Source organism: Hemiscyllium ocellatum, chromosome 8, assembly GCF_020745735.1.
Source record: "Hemiscyllium ocellatum isolate sHemOce1 chromosome 8, sHemOce1.pat.X.cur, whole genome shotgun sequence".
NCBI classification, from domain to species: Eukaryota; Metazoa; Chordata; class Chondrichthyes; order Orectolobiformes; family Hemiscylliidae; genus Hemiscyllium; species Hemiscyllium ocellatum.
Genome location: NC_083408.1, coordinates 71,720,368 through 71,735,360, shown reverse-complemented (window position 1 = coordinate 71,735,360; position 14,993 = coordinate 71,720,368). Strand labels below are relative to the sequence as shown.

General features: G+C 41.4%; 1 protein-coding gene across 1 annotated transcript in view; it reads right to left on the bottom strand.

Annotated features, from left to right (window-relative positions):
- The window catches only part of trim9 (tripartite motif containing 9), an 84,632-nt gene that overhangs the window by 49,351 nt on the left and 20,288 nt on the right, over positions 1 to 14,993 (bottom strand). The window lies entirely within an intron of this gene.

Sequence of the window (14,993 nt, the reverse complement as noted above, 5' to 3'; positions counted from 1 at the left end):
GTATATAGGTTCAATGGTGCGCAAGGACAAATGAGAACAATGAGGTTACTCATAAATTACAGGAAGAATCAGAACGATCCTTGCAATTTTTCCCCAATTTCAGGCTCACAAAGCTACCAGCTGGAGATATGGCAATTAGCCATGACAATGGAAATAGAACCGATTTATATGATGAATCCAATAGCTGAAGAAAAAGAAAACAAATAATAGGTTGCCTGAACACTGCTGTGCAGACCATTTTAATCAATAAGACTCCCTCAGGAAGGGAGGATTTTATACTGGACAATCACTCCAATATTCAGTCTTTGTTTATTTCTCTAACAACTATGCGAATTAACAGACTAAATGAGTCTGTTGCTGATGAGTAGAATTTTCTAATCATTATTGTCATTGCTTACAAAAAGTCACATGGTTTTTTTTTGCAAATTACATCCTCCACATTGCCACTTTCCTGGTTGTTGAAATCAAATAGCTTCTCAAAGTGTTGCCCACATATCCATTTACTCTCAAGATTTTATGTTCATTCTGAGTAACAGGATGAGAACACTAGTAGCAGACGACAAGGAACCAGTTTCAATCAATAAGGTGGAATCTTCCAGGCATTCATTTGATGTGGCCTACAGCAAGATGTGTAACAGACCTGGGCGACAAATGTTGTGTGGCTGGGAACTTTGTGCACACTAGTCATTGTACCAATGTACTGCTTCTACTTCCAAGAAACCCTAGAACGCATGAGCTTACAAGTCCACAAAGCAGCAAGAAAAACTGCAGGGAATATCTGTGGCTAGGATCATCTCAGCATCAAGATCATCTTGCTCCGTCCCTGATCCTTTCCACAAGTGGGTTGGTGAGATATCAACAGACAGGGAATAATGCTTGTGAAATGTCTCACTAATAGCACAACTTGCCTCATTAATATTCACCCTCCCATTTTATCAAATTCGCCAAACAATCTAGACATGGGAAAACTCACCAAGGAAGCCAAAGCAGGATATTCTGGAATTGACCAGCATTCCTAGTGAATGCACCATCTTTGAAAAGTGCCTGTGTACTTGGACAAGCATGATTCAGTTCCTGAGTCATCCCGAAATGTAGTATTACATCTGCCAGAGTACTCTCCACCTTTAGTGGAAATGAATGGGAAAAACCACCAGTGGACTGCTCCACTGTCAGAACTTGAATGCTAAATTTAGTCATTTTAGCACCTCTGAGCAAATTCAATTATGGTGATCAGCAATTAAGTCCAAAAATTGCACTTGAAATCCAGACTTTCAAATCAGGAAGATCTAATAAGCACAATGTGTACTCAGCATCTAATTTCATCTCTTCACTAAAATAACCCCATAAAATTCAGCAGAGAAACAATTCAAGCCTTGAACCTCTTGTTCAGTGAGACTCCTGCACCCTAGTTAACATTCAGCTCCTACCTTCACTTGTCCCAAAATTCATTCTTCTCCTCATTCCAAATTTTATAAATATGTACAGCTGAAAGAAACATCTCAGTGAGCAGATATGGTGACTGATTGGAATACTAAAAAAGATTTGATATTATGCATTAGTATTTTATATGCGTGTAAAATTGGTGTTTTACCATGAGCTGAATGACATCAACTTAAAAGCATAATCAATATATTACTCAATGGTTTAGTTGAAAGGATGTAAGTATTGAGAATAAAACTGTTAGATGGTACACAAATCAAGATGAACAGTTATTGTGATCATAATATTTGTGTAAAAAATCATTCAAGTGCTGGAAAAATATCAAAGGCAGCTATCAGGCAATACCTACAGCCAGAGATTTATACTGCATCTCAAAATATTTTGTCCCATAAATACTAATGAAAGCGCATTAAAAATATCAATTAAAGTAAAAATAATTATGGTCAGAATATATTATAATTGCTCAATCATATTAAAGTGATGACAGTCTAATCAATGGATTGATTCAAGGCTTTGTATTCATGGAAGATTTCATCTTCAATTGGACTGTGCTGATTACAACCCTGCAATCAGTTAGAACACGAAAATAGCACAGATAGAAAGAAAACCTTAGTTTTTATTCTTTACACACTCTGCTTTTCTAATTTTTTACAACTTAAATTAGAAAGAGGTGAAAGTGTTCGAATGCCTCCAAACTTATTCCACTGCAATTGACTGTTAGGAAATGCACTACAATAGACAGGATTCGCACCTTTCAATTTTCTCTCTTTCCCTATTTGAGACAGCTATAAAGCACAACAATGAACAATAGTACATAAGATTTTGGTAGGATGCAATAGGCATGCATATTGAAGTCAGTGGTCCCAGAAATTCCCTACTGTTAAAATTAAGAGATGGAATTCCTGATTTGTTCTCAACATATACCTGGAGAAAAATATTAATTGTCTATGCTAAATAATATTCAAACTTTGCATCAAGGCTCATAATCCATTTTGAGGCTTCCATCCATGTATTATGGGATTAATTTGGTTTTGCTCAAGATGCAAACTATGTCCAAAGATGTGCAGGTTAAGTGGATTGCTAAATTGCCCACAGTGTCCAGGGATGTCCAGTCTAGGTGGATTAGCCATGGAAAATGCAGGAATTCGGTTGGGGGTTGGGTCTGGCTGGGATGCTGTTTGGAGGGTCAGTATGGATTTTGACAGGCTCAATGGCCTGCTTCAACACTGAAGGAATTCTATGATTCTATGGTAAACCCAAGTGTATTTTAAATCAGAGCTTTTGGCCTTCAAACAGAGCAGTTTACATGTATACTACATGTTTTGCAAGCTCTCTCACTATTCCAGTCATTCTACTCAGCTACTTTATATTTCTAAATCTTTGACATATTTCTGCATAGCTCACAATAACCTAGGACAATCAAACCATGCATTTTGTCTTTGTTGAGAAAAAAATGCAAATTCCATGTTAAAAAGCAATGGTTAAACAGGCTGAAAATGATGCTGTATTAGGAAGTACAGATCGAGAAATACCTAACAAATTCTTTTCACCATTACAATTTTCTCAACTTATTTTTAATCCCTTGAGGCCATAGAATGCTGGAGCAGAGGTAGGCTATTCAGCCCATTGAATCTGATCCAACGTCCATAAGGTTATGGCTATTATGGATATCCTCAGCTCCATTTTGCTGTCTTATCCCCATATACTTGATTCTATTATTGCTTAAAAACCTGTCTATCTCAGCCTTAAACATAATTAATGATACAGCGTTGACAACCCTCTGCGGTAAAGAACTTTGTAGATTCACTATGCTCTAGGAAAGGAAACACCTCCTCATCTCTGCCTTAAATGGATGACTGCTACTCTAAGATTATTTTCTCTGATCCTTGACTCTTTCATGAGAGGAAACAACCTTTCCACATTTACCTTGTCAAGCTCACTAAGAATTTTCTACATTTTGAATAGATTAGATTACTTACAGTGTGGAAACAGGCCCTTCGGCCCAACAAGTCCACACTGACCCACTGAAGCGCAACACACCCAGACCCATTCCCCCACATTTACCCCTTCACCTAACACTACGGGTGATTTAGCATGGCCAATTCACCTAACCTGCGCATTTTTGGATTGTGGGAAGAAACCGGAGCACCCAGAGGAAACCCATGCAAACATGGGGAGAATGTGCAATATCATTGCTGAAAGTTAGATTTTGATACTTTTGTGGAATACATTGACAGAGGTCTTAGGGAGGCAATGTAACTGCTCAGTAACAGGGTTTGGATTGGCTGCAAGTAGCAGCAGGATACTAAACTGACATATATGTTACCAGCATCTTTTAGCAGAGAGGGTTATCATGTTCAGTTAGAGGCTGCCAGCCCCTGTGGCTTGCATTATGTATAGAGGGAGAGACAGGCAGTATGTCATACTGGGAAGAACTGAATAGTCACTGTGCTGCACCATACTACATTAACATCATACCTACAGCACACGCCAGGAGCTTATATGCCAAGCACACTGCATATGCTTCAAGGAAACTGTAATTTGAAGGGACAGTCCTCAGTGGAGTCAAGGGAGCTATGGTTAATCGGGGGTAGCACCACAGTCAGTCACAGGTCTTGTCCAATTTCAGTTCCAGAAGCTGTCTACGGGCAGTCAGATGTGTGGTGCTAGCAGAGTCCAAGGATCAACATCTTTGCAGTCCAGGGATTCGCCCCACTCAGTTCTGCAGTGTAACCTATCAGGGATTGCAGGTAGGTCATTTGGATTGCTGTGGAGACACTGGTCTAGGGCTGGGTAATGCTCAGTTGATGTTGTCTTCCCAAGTTAGACTAGACTGGGGAAGAGAGCTTGCACATATCTGGGAGAGCTTTGGTTAATAATGGATTTATCAGAAAGTCCATGGATTTCTTGGGAAGGTAGGTTACACAAGTATAAGGATAGATGTAACTGTATTTGGTCGCAAAGGGAACGGTGACAATTTTAGTTGGAGGATGGGATCTCAGTCAATCGGCAGAGGGTGTGAGCTCTGAGAGTTCAGGGCGGGGGTGCAATTTGCATAGGTCATAGTCAATCTGACCTCTACATGGGGTGGGTTTTGAGTCAACAAGAAATGTGAATTAACAATATCATGGGCGCAGGGAGGTAAAGTAATTATTATATGATAATTGTCATATGAAAGCACAAGTGGAAATGGGGTGGGAGAGGAAGGCTAAAATGTCATTGGGGCCACAGGGAAAGCAACACAAAAGGGAACATGAAGGATAAAAGAAAATGATCTGATGGAGACTGCAACTCACAAATATACTCAGTTAAAACAGTGCCATGCACAATTACTACACAAAATGGTTGACACAGCATGCAAGGAGGTTGTTTGGGAGCAGAGTAAAACTGTTGGAATTGGAGGCCCTGCTTGGGACGCTGTAGCAATGATACATCCATTGATTCAATAATGTCACCTGTCTGGCTTCCATTTTAACTTTATCAGCACGCTATTCATTGCCCAAGGATGTGCTTTCCAAAACTTGGCCTCAGGAGCATCACATTGTCAGATTAATTGCCTCTGTTTTACATTAGCAAAGTTACTGTAATCAGTCAAAGGCACTTAAAAGCCGACCGAATGCTCCTATTTCGCAGTAACCTGGGATGTTTCATCCCTGTTCAACCGTGCAGACATGACAGTGATGTGCTCAGAGTGCGTTCCTGAGTTGAATCTAGAGAACATATTCACTGAAGTGTCTCTCAAAATTGGTGGAGCAAGAGTTTGCATTTTACCATGGATTTGAAATCTTTAAACTTGTGTTCTATGTAAATAATTAGGTTTATTCTATTTTACAATTGTTTTGCAAAGTAAGCTTGCTTTATTTTAAAACCAAATCATCAGTGATGCATGGTTGTGTTTCATTAAAAGATCGCATCATTAAAATGAAATAAAATACAACAAAACTTGATATATCAAGTCAGATTTCAATCTAGAGTCTGGTTGTCGAGTAATAACATCAGCTGGGTTCGTAACGTATTGTAGTCTTGTGCTCCAGAATTAGCTATACCCCTATCCCAAGCAGTTCTAGCACAGCCATTACACTGGCATCCACCCGACAATATGGAAAATTGCCCAGATATGTCATGGATAGAAAAGGAGGATAGATGTAACTGCTCCTTCAATTGGCAGGAAAGTGACGGAAGGGGTCATTAACAGTAACCTGCTCAATGATGCTCAGTTTGGGATCTGTCAAGTCCATTCAGCTCCTGTCCTCATAACAGCCCTGTTTGAAACAGGGAGAAAAGATGTGAACTCAAGTTGACTGTCCTTGACATCAAAACAGCATTTGACTGAGTATGGCATGAATGAGTCCTAGAAAAACTAGAATAATGGAAAACAAAAAGGAGAAAATTCTCTGCTGACTGAAATCACACCGGGCAGACAATGGCTATGGTTGCTAGAGGTCAATCATCTCACCCCAGGGTGTCACTATACACACTATGCAGTGGCTCTAAAGAAAGCTTTGGGCAACCAGTGAAGGCAGCTCTTTCCCACTGCTAACTATGTGATAATTGATGGAGAATTGAGTGTACATGGGGAATAAGTAATCAGTGTGCTGGAGTTGTGCGCTTTGTGAGATGAAATAAAACTTTGCCTAGAAAAGTATATGCCTGGAGTCAATGATCACAGGGGATATTTAGCTGTTTTTCAGTCAAAGATTATGAAACAAGCACTATTCTAAGCAAAGAGCAATTTGGAGAAAACATCAAACAGTTGGCTGTCCAAAAACTAAAGAATTGGGCATGATTACCTACCAGTTCTCTGAATACAAACATTATGTCCAGTAGAATAATGAAGTAGCTGTATGTTACTTCTTTGACAATAAAGAGACAAAACATGTTTTTTGCTCTCCCACTGCCAGACAAAAACAGGATAAGAAGCAAAGGTTTTTTTTAAACCCGATCTGGAGACTGATGATCTGGACATAATCGAAGGTTTGGACAAATTATTAACATTCATGGATGAAATTTATCAAAAAGGTACTTTATTAACTGCCTTGGAGGTATGGTCACATTTTGACAAATTCAAAAAGGTGAAGATTGTTCTACTGAAGACTGCATAATGGAATTCAATAAATTATAACAAAACAGCAGAAATACTTCTTGGAAATTATCTTTTGTGTTCACCTTTAAGTCATTATTGTGTTCCAAAACATCAACTTTAGATAAACTTCTAAGGCCTATTTAGTGCAGTTTTAGTGTCCCTACCTTTGAGCCAGAAGACCTACATTCAAGTTTCACAAGCTTCTGATATGTGTAATACCATCTCTCAACAGGTTGAATAGAAAATGTCTGGACAGATTTGTAATTTGGAAAGGAGTTAAGTTTGTAGATAAACCCACACTGTTACAACAAATTTCAGAAGCACTTAAAAAAAACCTGAAAGCATGTTTTACCAGCTGTGTTTGTGGAGCAAATGGACAATCCACTTTGGGCTGAAATTGGAGGACATGATGTTATCATTGTTAAACTGTCTAGAAAAAGGATGTAGACAACAGTGAGAAAAAATTATTTTAACCAAGAGATAGGAGGCCACAAAACCTTCCAATGAGTTTGAGAAGTGAAGAGAATTTGGGGTTTACAATAAAAGAGCTGACCCCAGAAATGCCCAGGATATAACAATTGATTGTTCTGGTTTAATTCTAAGTACACTGTGCCACAAACTGTTGCAAAGATGAGAGTATTTGAGACCAAACATAAAAAAAAGATTCAGAAGAAAAAGATTGAGTTATGGATCTAAGGGGACATTGTACTGGTCATGAGAAATTTCAGCCTAATGCTGAATGCAGTGGTAGTATCTTTCAATTGTGCAGTATTAGTCAGTGGGTGCAGACACTGGGTGCACATCTACAGTGTATGGAATAGAATCACTAATATAGCTAGGCTCTGAGTAATAGGATTGGGACAGAGATCCTAACATTATTGAAGGGAAATTTGAAAACCCCAGTTTCAGATTTGGGGATAAAAGCATGAATAAGTGGATGGTTCATAAAAATTTGAAAGATCAACCAATGTGCTGTTCATGCTCAGAATTTGCTGCAAATGGCAGATGTAGTCCATGTTAACTAGTTTTTTGGTAGGTATCCGAAATTTCTTTCGGTAATTAGTGATCAGTCAACAATTTGGAAAGGGAGCACAATAAGCATTTCATTTTTCGAACATTTGAATGCACTGCACGCAGGCAGAAAAGCCTTTCATTAAAGCCCAAGTATCCAATACAATTTGGTAGCCTCAAAACATTTTGCAAGGCCAAAAGAAATCAGTTTCATCACGAAGATATTATTGTTATAAAACAGAGGGGAAGCCCAGGAAAGGGTATTGATAAATACAGAAAAATAATAATTGTACAATAAAGATACTAGATCGATTGAGTGTACACTTCAAAGTTGCTTGGTATTGATTACAAATTGGTAGATTCTAAATGAGTTACTGAAAGTAACAAGGAATCAGGTACTTTGCATAACCTAATAAATCAGACGTTTTCTGATGAAAGGCAGATTCAATCTAAAGATCAAAATTAAACCATTGGTTCCAAAATATATCTACAGCAGCAGCAGCAACTCGAAGAGCAGGATTGTGCAGCAGGGGCCTGCTGGGAGTGGTGAGTCAATGATTTGTGCTTTTAAATTTGAAGTCAGACAGCAGAGGTTTCTGGGAGAGGAGGAAATTCTTATTTTTATTTCCATCCTGCTAAATAGGTCAGTGTTTTCTCAACCTGAGACCTTACCTTTATAGGGCCTCCCACCCAACCATCCCCTCTAACCAGGGACATATCAGGTAAGCGTCTCTTTTTTACTTTGTGACTAGGGGACTAGCAGGGAGGGCAGTGCAGGGAGAGCAATGTTCCTCCTGCATGATGTTTGAGGTCAGGGACGCCATTTGTGTCCCATCCAAGTACATCTGCAGGAAGTGCACCCAACTCTCTCTCCTCCAAGACTGTGCTAGGGAACTGGAGTGGGAGCTGGATGAACTTTGGATCATTTGGGAGGCAGAGATTGTGATAGATAGGAGTTACAAGTAGTTACTCTTAGGCACAAAGAAAGCTGGGTGACTGTTCGAAAGGGGAAAAAAGTCAGTGGAAGGATCCCCTGTGGTCGTTCCCCTGAAAAACATGTGTACCGTTTTGGATACTGTTGAGGGGGATGACTTACCAGGGTTATGCAGTGGGGCCCAGGTCTCTGGTACACAGCCTGTCCCTGTTGCAAAGAAGAGAAGGAGGGAAAGGAGGAGAGCGTTAGTCATTAAGGTCTCAATAATTAGAGGTGCAGGAAGAATGTTTGTTGGGAACGAACAAGACTCACGGTTGGTGTGTTGCCTCTCAGGAGCCAAGGTCAATGATGTCTCTGATCGTATCTTTGGGGTCCTGAAGGGAGAGGGTGACCAGCCTCAAGTCGTTAACCATGTAGGTACCAACGACATAGGTAGAAAGAGGGATAGGGATGTAAAGCAGGATTTCAGGGAGTTAGGGTAGAATCTGAGAGCTAGAACAAACAGGGTTGTTATCTCTGGTTTGTTACTCGTGCCATGTGATAGTGAGGCAAGGAATAGGGAGAGATATCAGCTGAACACGTGGCTGCAAGGATGGTGCAGGAGAGGGGGTTTCAGATTTTGGGGAAGGTGGGAACTGTACAAACAGGACAGTCTTCACTTGAACAAGAGGGGTACTAATATCCTGGGTGGGAAATTTGCTGGTGCTATTTGGGTGGGTTTAAACTAGCTGAGCAGGGGGATGGGAACCAGAGGTGTAGTTGCAGTACACAGGAGGATGAAAGTAGGAAGGACAGGGACAGGATTTCAGGGTCACAGGAATGTGCTGGCAGACAGCAAACTGCTTTGAAGTGTGTCTACTTCAATGCCAGAAGTATCCGAAATAAGGTTGGTGAGCTTGCAGCATGGATAGGTACCTGGGACTTCAATGTTGTGGCCATTTCGGAGACATGGATACAGCATGGCGAGGAATGGATGTTGCAGGTTCCAGGATTTAGATCTTTCATTAAAAACAGGCAAGGCGGTAAAAGAGGGGGAGGTGTGGCCTTGTTAGTCAAAGATAGTATAAAAGTGGCTGAGAGAATTTTTGATGAGGACTTGTCTACTGAGGTAGTGTGGGCTGAGGTTAGAAACAGGAGAGGAGAGGTCATACTGCTTGGAGTTTTTTTTAACTGACCTCCGCAGAGTTCCAGGGAGATGGAAGAGAGGATTAGCAAAATTATTCTGAGTAGAAGTGAAAGGAACAAGGTGGTCATTATGGGGTATTTTAACTTCCCCAACATTGACTGGAAATGTTATAGCTCTAGTACGTCAGATGGATCAGTTTTTGTCCAATGTGTACAGGAGGGTTTCCTGACAATATGTCGAAGGGCCAACAGGAGAGGAGGCCACACTGGATCTGGTGCTTGGTAATGAACCAGGCCAGGTGTTTGATTTAGTTGTAGGTAAGCACTTTGGAGAAAGTGACCATAATTCAGTTACGTTTAGTTTAGCGATGCAAAGGGATAGGTACATGCCACAGGTCAAGAATTATTGATGGGGCATGGGCAAGAATTAGGATGCATAGAATAGGGTAACAAAATGTAGGGGATGCAGACAATCAAACTGTGGAACTGGTTTAAGGAACAGATACCTATCAAGGACACGCAGTATGTTCCTGTCTGGCAGGGAGGAAGTGATAAGGTAAGGGAACTGTGGTTTACAACAGAAATTGTTAAGAAGAAGAAGGAGGCTTATGTGTTGATGAGGCAAGATGGTACAGCTGAGGCAATAGAGAGTTACAGATCAGCTAGGAAAGATTCAAAGAGAGAGTTAAGAAGAGCAAAGAGAGGACACGAGCAAACTTTAGCAAATAGAATAAAGGAGCTTTCTATAGGTGTGTGAGGAATAAAAGGATGATTAGGGTAGGAATAGGGCCAGTCAAAGATAGAAGTGAGAAGTTGAGTGTGTACCCTGTAGAGATCAGAGACGTGCTAAATGAACATTTCTCATCTTGTGCTCACCTTTCACCCACCAGCCTTCACATGCAAAGAATAATCCTCCGCCATTTTCGCCAACTCCAACACGACGCCACTACTAAACACATCTTCCCTTCCCTCCCCTTGTCTGCATTCTGCAGAGATTGTTCCCTCCGGGACAACCTAGTCCACTCCTCCAACACACCTAACACCTCTCCCATCACACACGGCACCTTCCCACGCAATCACAGAAGGTGCAACATCTGCCCCTTTACCTCTTCCATGCTCACCATCCAAGGCCCCAAACACTCATTTCAGATTAAGCAACGTTTCACTTGTACCTCTTTCAATTTGGTCTATTGCATTCGTTGTTCCCAATGTGGTCTCCCATATATCAGACAGACAAAACGCTGACTGGGTGATTGCATACAGAACGAAGGTGCTCAGCAAAGCAATCAGGTCCCGGACCTTCCCGTGGCTTGCCACTTCAACACCCAATCCTGCTCCCATGCCCACATGTCTGTCTTTGGCCTGCTGCAATGTTCCAGTGAAGCTTAACGCAAACTGGAGGAACAGCATCTCATCTTCCGACTATGCACATTACAGTCTGCCGGACTCAACATTGAATTCAACAACTTCAGATGATTATCCCATCACAACCCCTCTGTTTTCATTCTGCTCCGTAATTTTATTTCCTTTATTTTTAATTTTTTTTTTCACTGTTCTGTACCTCTTATTTCTTGATTGTCTCTCTCTCGCTCCCCACTCTCTCATCACCCTTTTCCTGTCCTCTTCCCCCTTTGCTACCCTTCTCCCATGTTTTCCATTTTGTCTCTGCTTCAGCCATCCCCCACATATTTTGTCACAAAGCACTGGCTTCAGGTTTGGTCATTCACAGCTCCTAATCTCCCTATAATCTCTCTATGCACTGTCATTATCACCTCTTTATTGCTACCTTTGCTTCTGGAGCCATGACTCACCTTCTCTCAGCCGAGTATAACTACCTCCATATTTCCCCCTTTTTTTTAAGCTTTGACAAAGGGTCAGTTAGACTCGAAACATCAGCTCTTTTCTCTCCTTACAGATGCGCCAGACCTGCTGAGAATTTCCAGCATTTTCTCCTTTGATTTCTCATCCATATTCACTCAAGAAAAGGAGTATATTATAGAGGAGAAGAATGAGGTACAAGATATTAGACGAGAAAGGATTGAGGTTAGTATCAATTGTCGAACTTCTGTTGTAGGAAAGGTTTTGGAAGGGATTATAAGAGATAAGATTTATAATCATCTAGCAAGCAACAATTTGATTTCAGATAGTCAACATGGTTTCGTCAAGGGCAGGTTGTGTCTCTCAAACCTCAGAGATTTTGAGAAGGAGAACAAGCATGTAGATGAGGGTAGGGTAGTTGACGTGGTAAACATGGACTTTAGTAAAGCCTTTGATAAGGTTCCACATGGTAGGCTGTTGGAGAAAATGCAGAGGCATGGGATTGAGGGTGATTTAGCAGTTTGGATTAGAAACTGGCTTTGTGAAAGAAGGCAGCGAGTGGTGGCGAGTCTGGAGTCCAGTTATTAGTGGTGTGCCACAAGGATCTGTTTTGGGACCACTGCTGTTTGCCATTTTTATAAATGACTTAGATGTAGGCACAGGTGGATGGATTAGTAAATTTGCAGACGACACTAAGGTCAGTAGAATAGTGGACAGTTGGAAGAATGTTACAGGTTGCAGGGGAACTTGGATATACTGCAGAATTGGGCTGAGAGGTGGTAAATGGAGTTCAATGCAGCTAAATGTGAGGTGATGCACTTTGGGAAGGATATCAAGAAGGCAGAATATTGGGTCAATAGAAAGATTCTTGGTAGTATGGATGTGCAGAGGAATCTTAGAGTCCATGTGCATGGATCTCTGAAAGTTGCCACCCAGGAGGATAGTGCTATAAAGAAGGAATAACGTGTGTTAGGTTTCAATGGTAGAGGGATTCAGTTCCGGAACCGCAATATCATGCTGCAACTATACAAAACGCTGGTGCGGCCACACTTGGAATATTGTGTACAGTTCTGGTCACCCCATTACAGGAAGGATGTGGAAGCATTGGAAAAGGTTTAGAGGAGATTTACCAGGATGTTGCCTGGTCTGGAGGGAAGGTCTTATGAGGAAAGGCTGAGAAACTTGGGTCTGTTCTCATTGGAAAGAAGGCGGCTGGGGGGGGTGGGGATTTGATAGAGACGTACAAGATGATCAGAGGATTAGATAGGGTAGACAGTGAAAGACATTTTCCTAGGATGATGACGTCAGCTTGTACGAGGGCATAGCTACAAATTGAGGGGTGATAGATCTAAGACAAATGTCAGAGGTAGGTTCTTTAGGCAGAGAGTGGTAAGAGTGTGGAATGCCCTACCTGCTAATGTAGTCAACTCAGCCACATTAGGGAGATTTAAACAATCCTTAGATAAGCACATGGATGATGATGGGATAGTGTAGGGGATGAGATGAAAATAGTTCACAGGTTGGCGTAACATCGAGGGCCCAAAGGGCCTGTTCTGCGCTGTATTGTTCTATGTTCTATGTCAAGTGGATATCTCTACAGTCAAACTTTTCCTAAGAGTTACTTAATGGAGAAATGCTATTATAAGTAGAACAGCAAAAGCACTGGAAAGTATAACAAGTGGCTGAATGTACAGGATGAGGGGCAGGAAGTTAGATCCATGGATTGGGAACGTGACGTATAAAAATGGAAGGAAAGAAAATGCACTGCAAACCAGAACATTGGCTCTTGGAGTGAACTTGCCTGTGGAAAGAGGTCACAAATTGATGAAAGGAATCTTATTATTTAATATCTGACTTCTATTAATTAGAGTCCAGAAAGAGGCTGAAAACAAGATGGCAAGCATACCTTAACAACAATGAGGAAGATAGCACAGAGCAGGAATGGCTGCAGGTTTAGAAGCCCATTTGCTCAAGAAATCTAAGTGGCTATGAAAAAGTCGAAGACAAACTCAGAAAAGCTGCCAAAGATAAAGAATTACAAAGCTGGAGAGAATTTCAGGTGTACACAAAGATGCTACCTAGGGAACAGCCACCTCCATTAGATAGGTGAACATACACTGATGTTGGAACTTACTTGGCTAAAGCAAGGCTGCTGAATTATAGAATAAAATAGAATTAGGTTTATTGTCACGTGTAGATTAGACTTACAGTGTGGAAACAGGCCCTTCGGCCCAACAAGTCCACACCGACCCGCCGAAGCGCAACCCACCCATACCCCTACATTTACCCCTTACCTAACACTACGGGCAATTTAGCTTGGCCAATTCACCTGACCCGCACATCTTTGGACTGTGGGAGGAAACGGAGCACCCGGAGGAAACCCACGCAGACACGGGGAGAACGTGCAAACTCCACACAGTCAGTCGCCTGAGTCGGGAATTGAACCCGGGTCTACAGGCGCTGTGAGGCAGCAGTGCTAACCACTGTGCCACCGTGCCGCCCACAAGTGTACTCAAGTACAGGGATATAGGAGTACAGTGAAAAGTGTACAAAGTCCATTCCCGGTGCCATCTTTAGGTACAAAATAGAAAAATAAAGAAATAAGTTAAAAGTTCAACATTACACTCTTTCTATACCCATGGGCTTGCAGTTACTCCACGGTGGGCTTTCCCTACAAGGGCCCATTGTCCTCTGCACTGTGCCCACACTTCCACAATGGCATGCTCTCCCTGTGCTGGGCTGAATCCTTCACCATCTGAACACAATCCAGGCTTGTCAGCCACCTCACCACTGATTGTCAAAGTGCTGCCAGCCCCAGCCACTGCCACGCTCCGGACTCTGAAGCCATTGCCACCATTGCCTCCACAACTGAGTTCTCTCCAGCAGGTAAGTAAAAACAAAACTTAAAAAGCAAAAAAAAAGGAAAAGTGGATGGAATGGATGAGCCTTGGGCTCGGGAGCAGAGATGCTGTCTACTCCATTGCCACCAACTTGTTTTTGGCATGAGGTTTTGAAATTAAAACTGGGCAAAGTCAAGGCATGAGTAGATTCATCTAGGCAGTAAAAGCAATTTGAAGATTTTCTTAGCTCCGATTGCAACAAATATATGGACATGTAGATCAACTGATATTAAAGCTGCATTTCTGCAGGATCAAAAGGGAAATGTATTTTCACCTTTAAAAAGAGTGTGGAACCATTCTGGAAGTTAATTAAATGCATATATGGCCTAAATGATGCCTGTAAGGATTGGTATCTCCCTGTAAGGTACATCTTACTAAAACTGCGCTGTCTCCAGTTGAAAACAAATCTTGTCTTGTTTATTGGCACTATGGATGCAGCTTTCAGACATCTTTGTAATGCAAATAGATGAATTCTTGTTAGATGGAAGCAATGGATTTAAAACAGAATTCAAATTTGAACCTCAGGCTTCTGGGACTTTTGAGTACATGTGAGTGCATCAGCAATTTTATTAGGAAAATATTAGATCTATTACACAGTTTGTTCAAGTAGGCCCTCATAAAAAAGATGCAGCAACTTCCAAAGTTGAAATGGGAAAGCTGAGAAATTTACTTGGACACATGA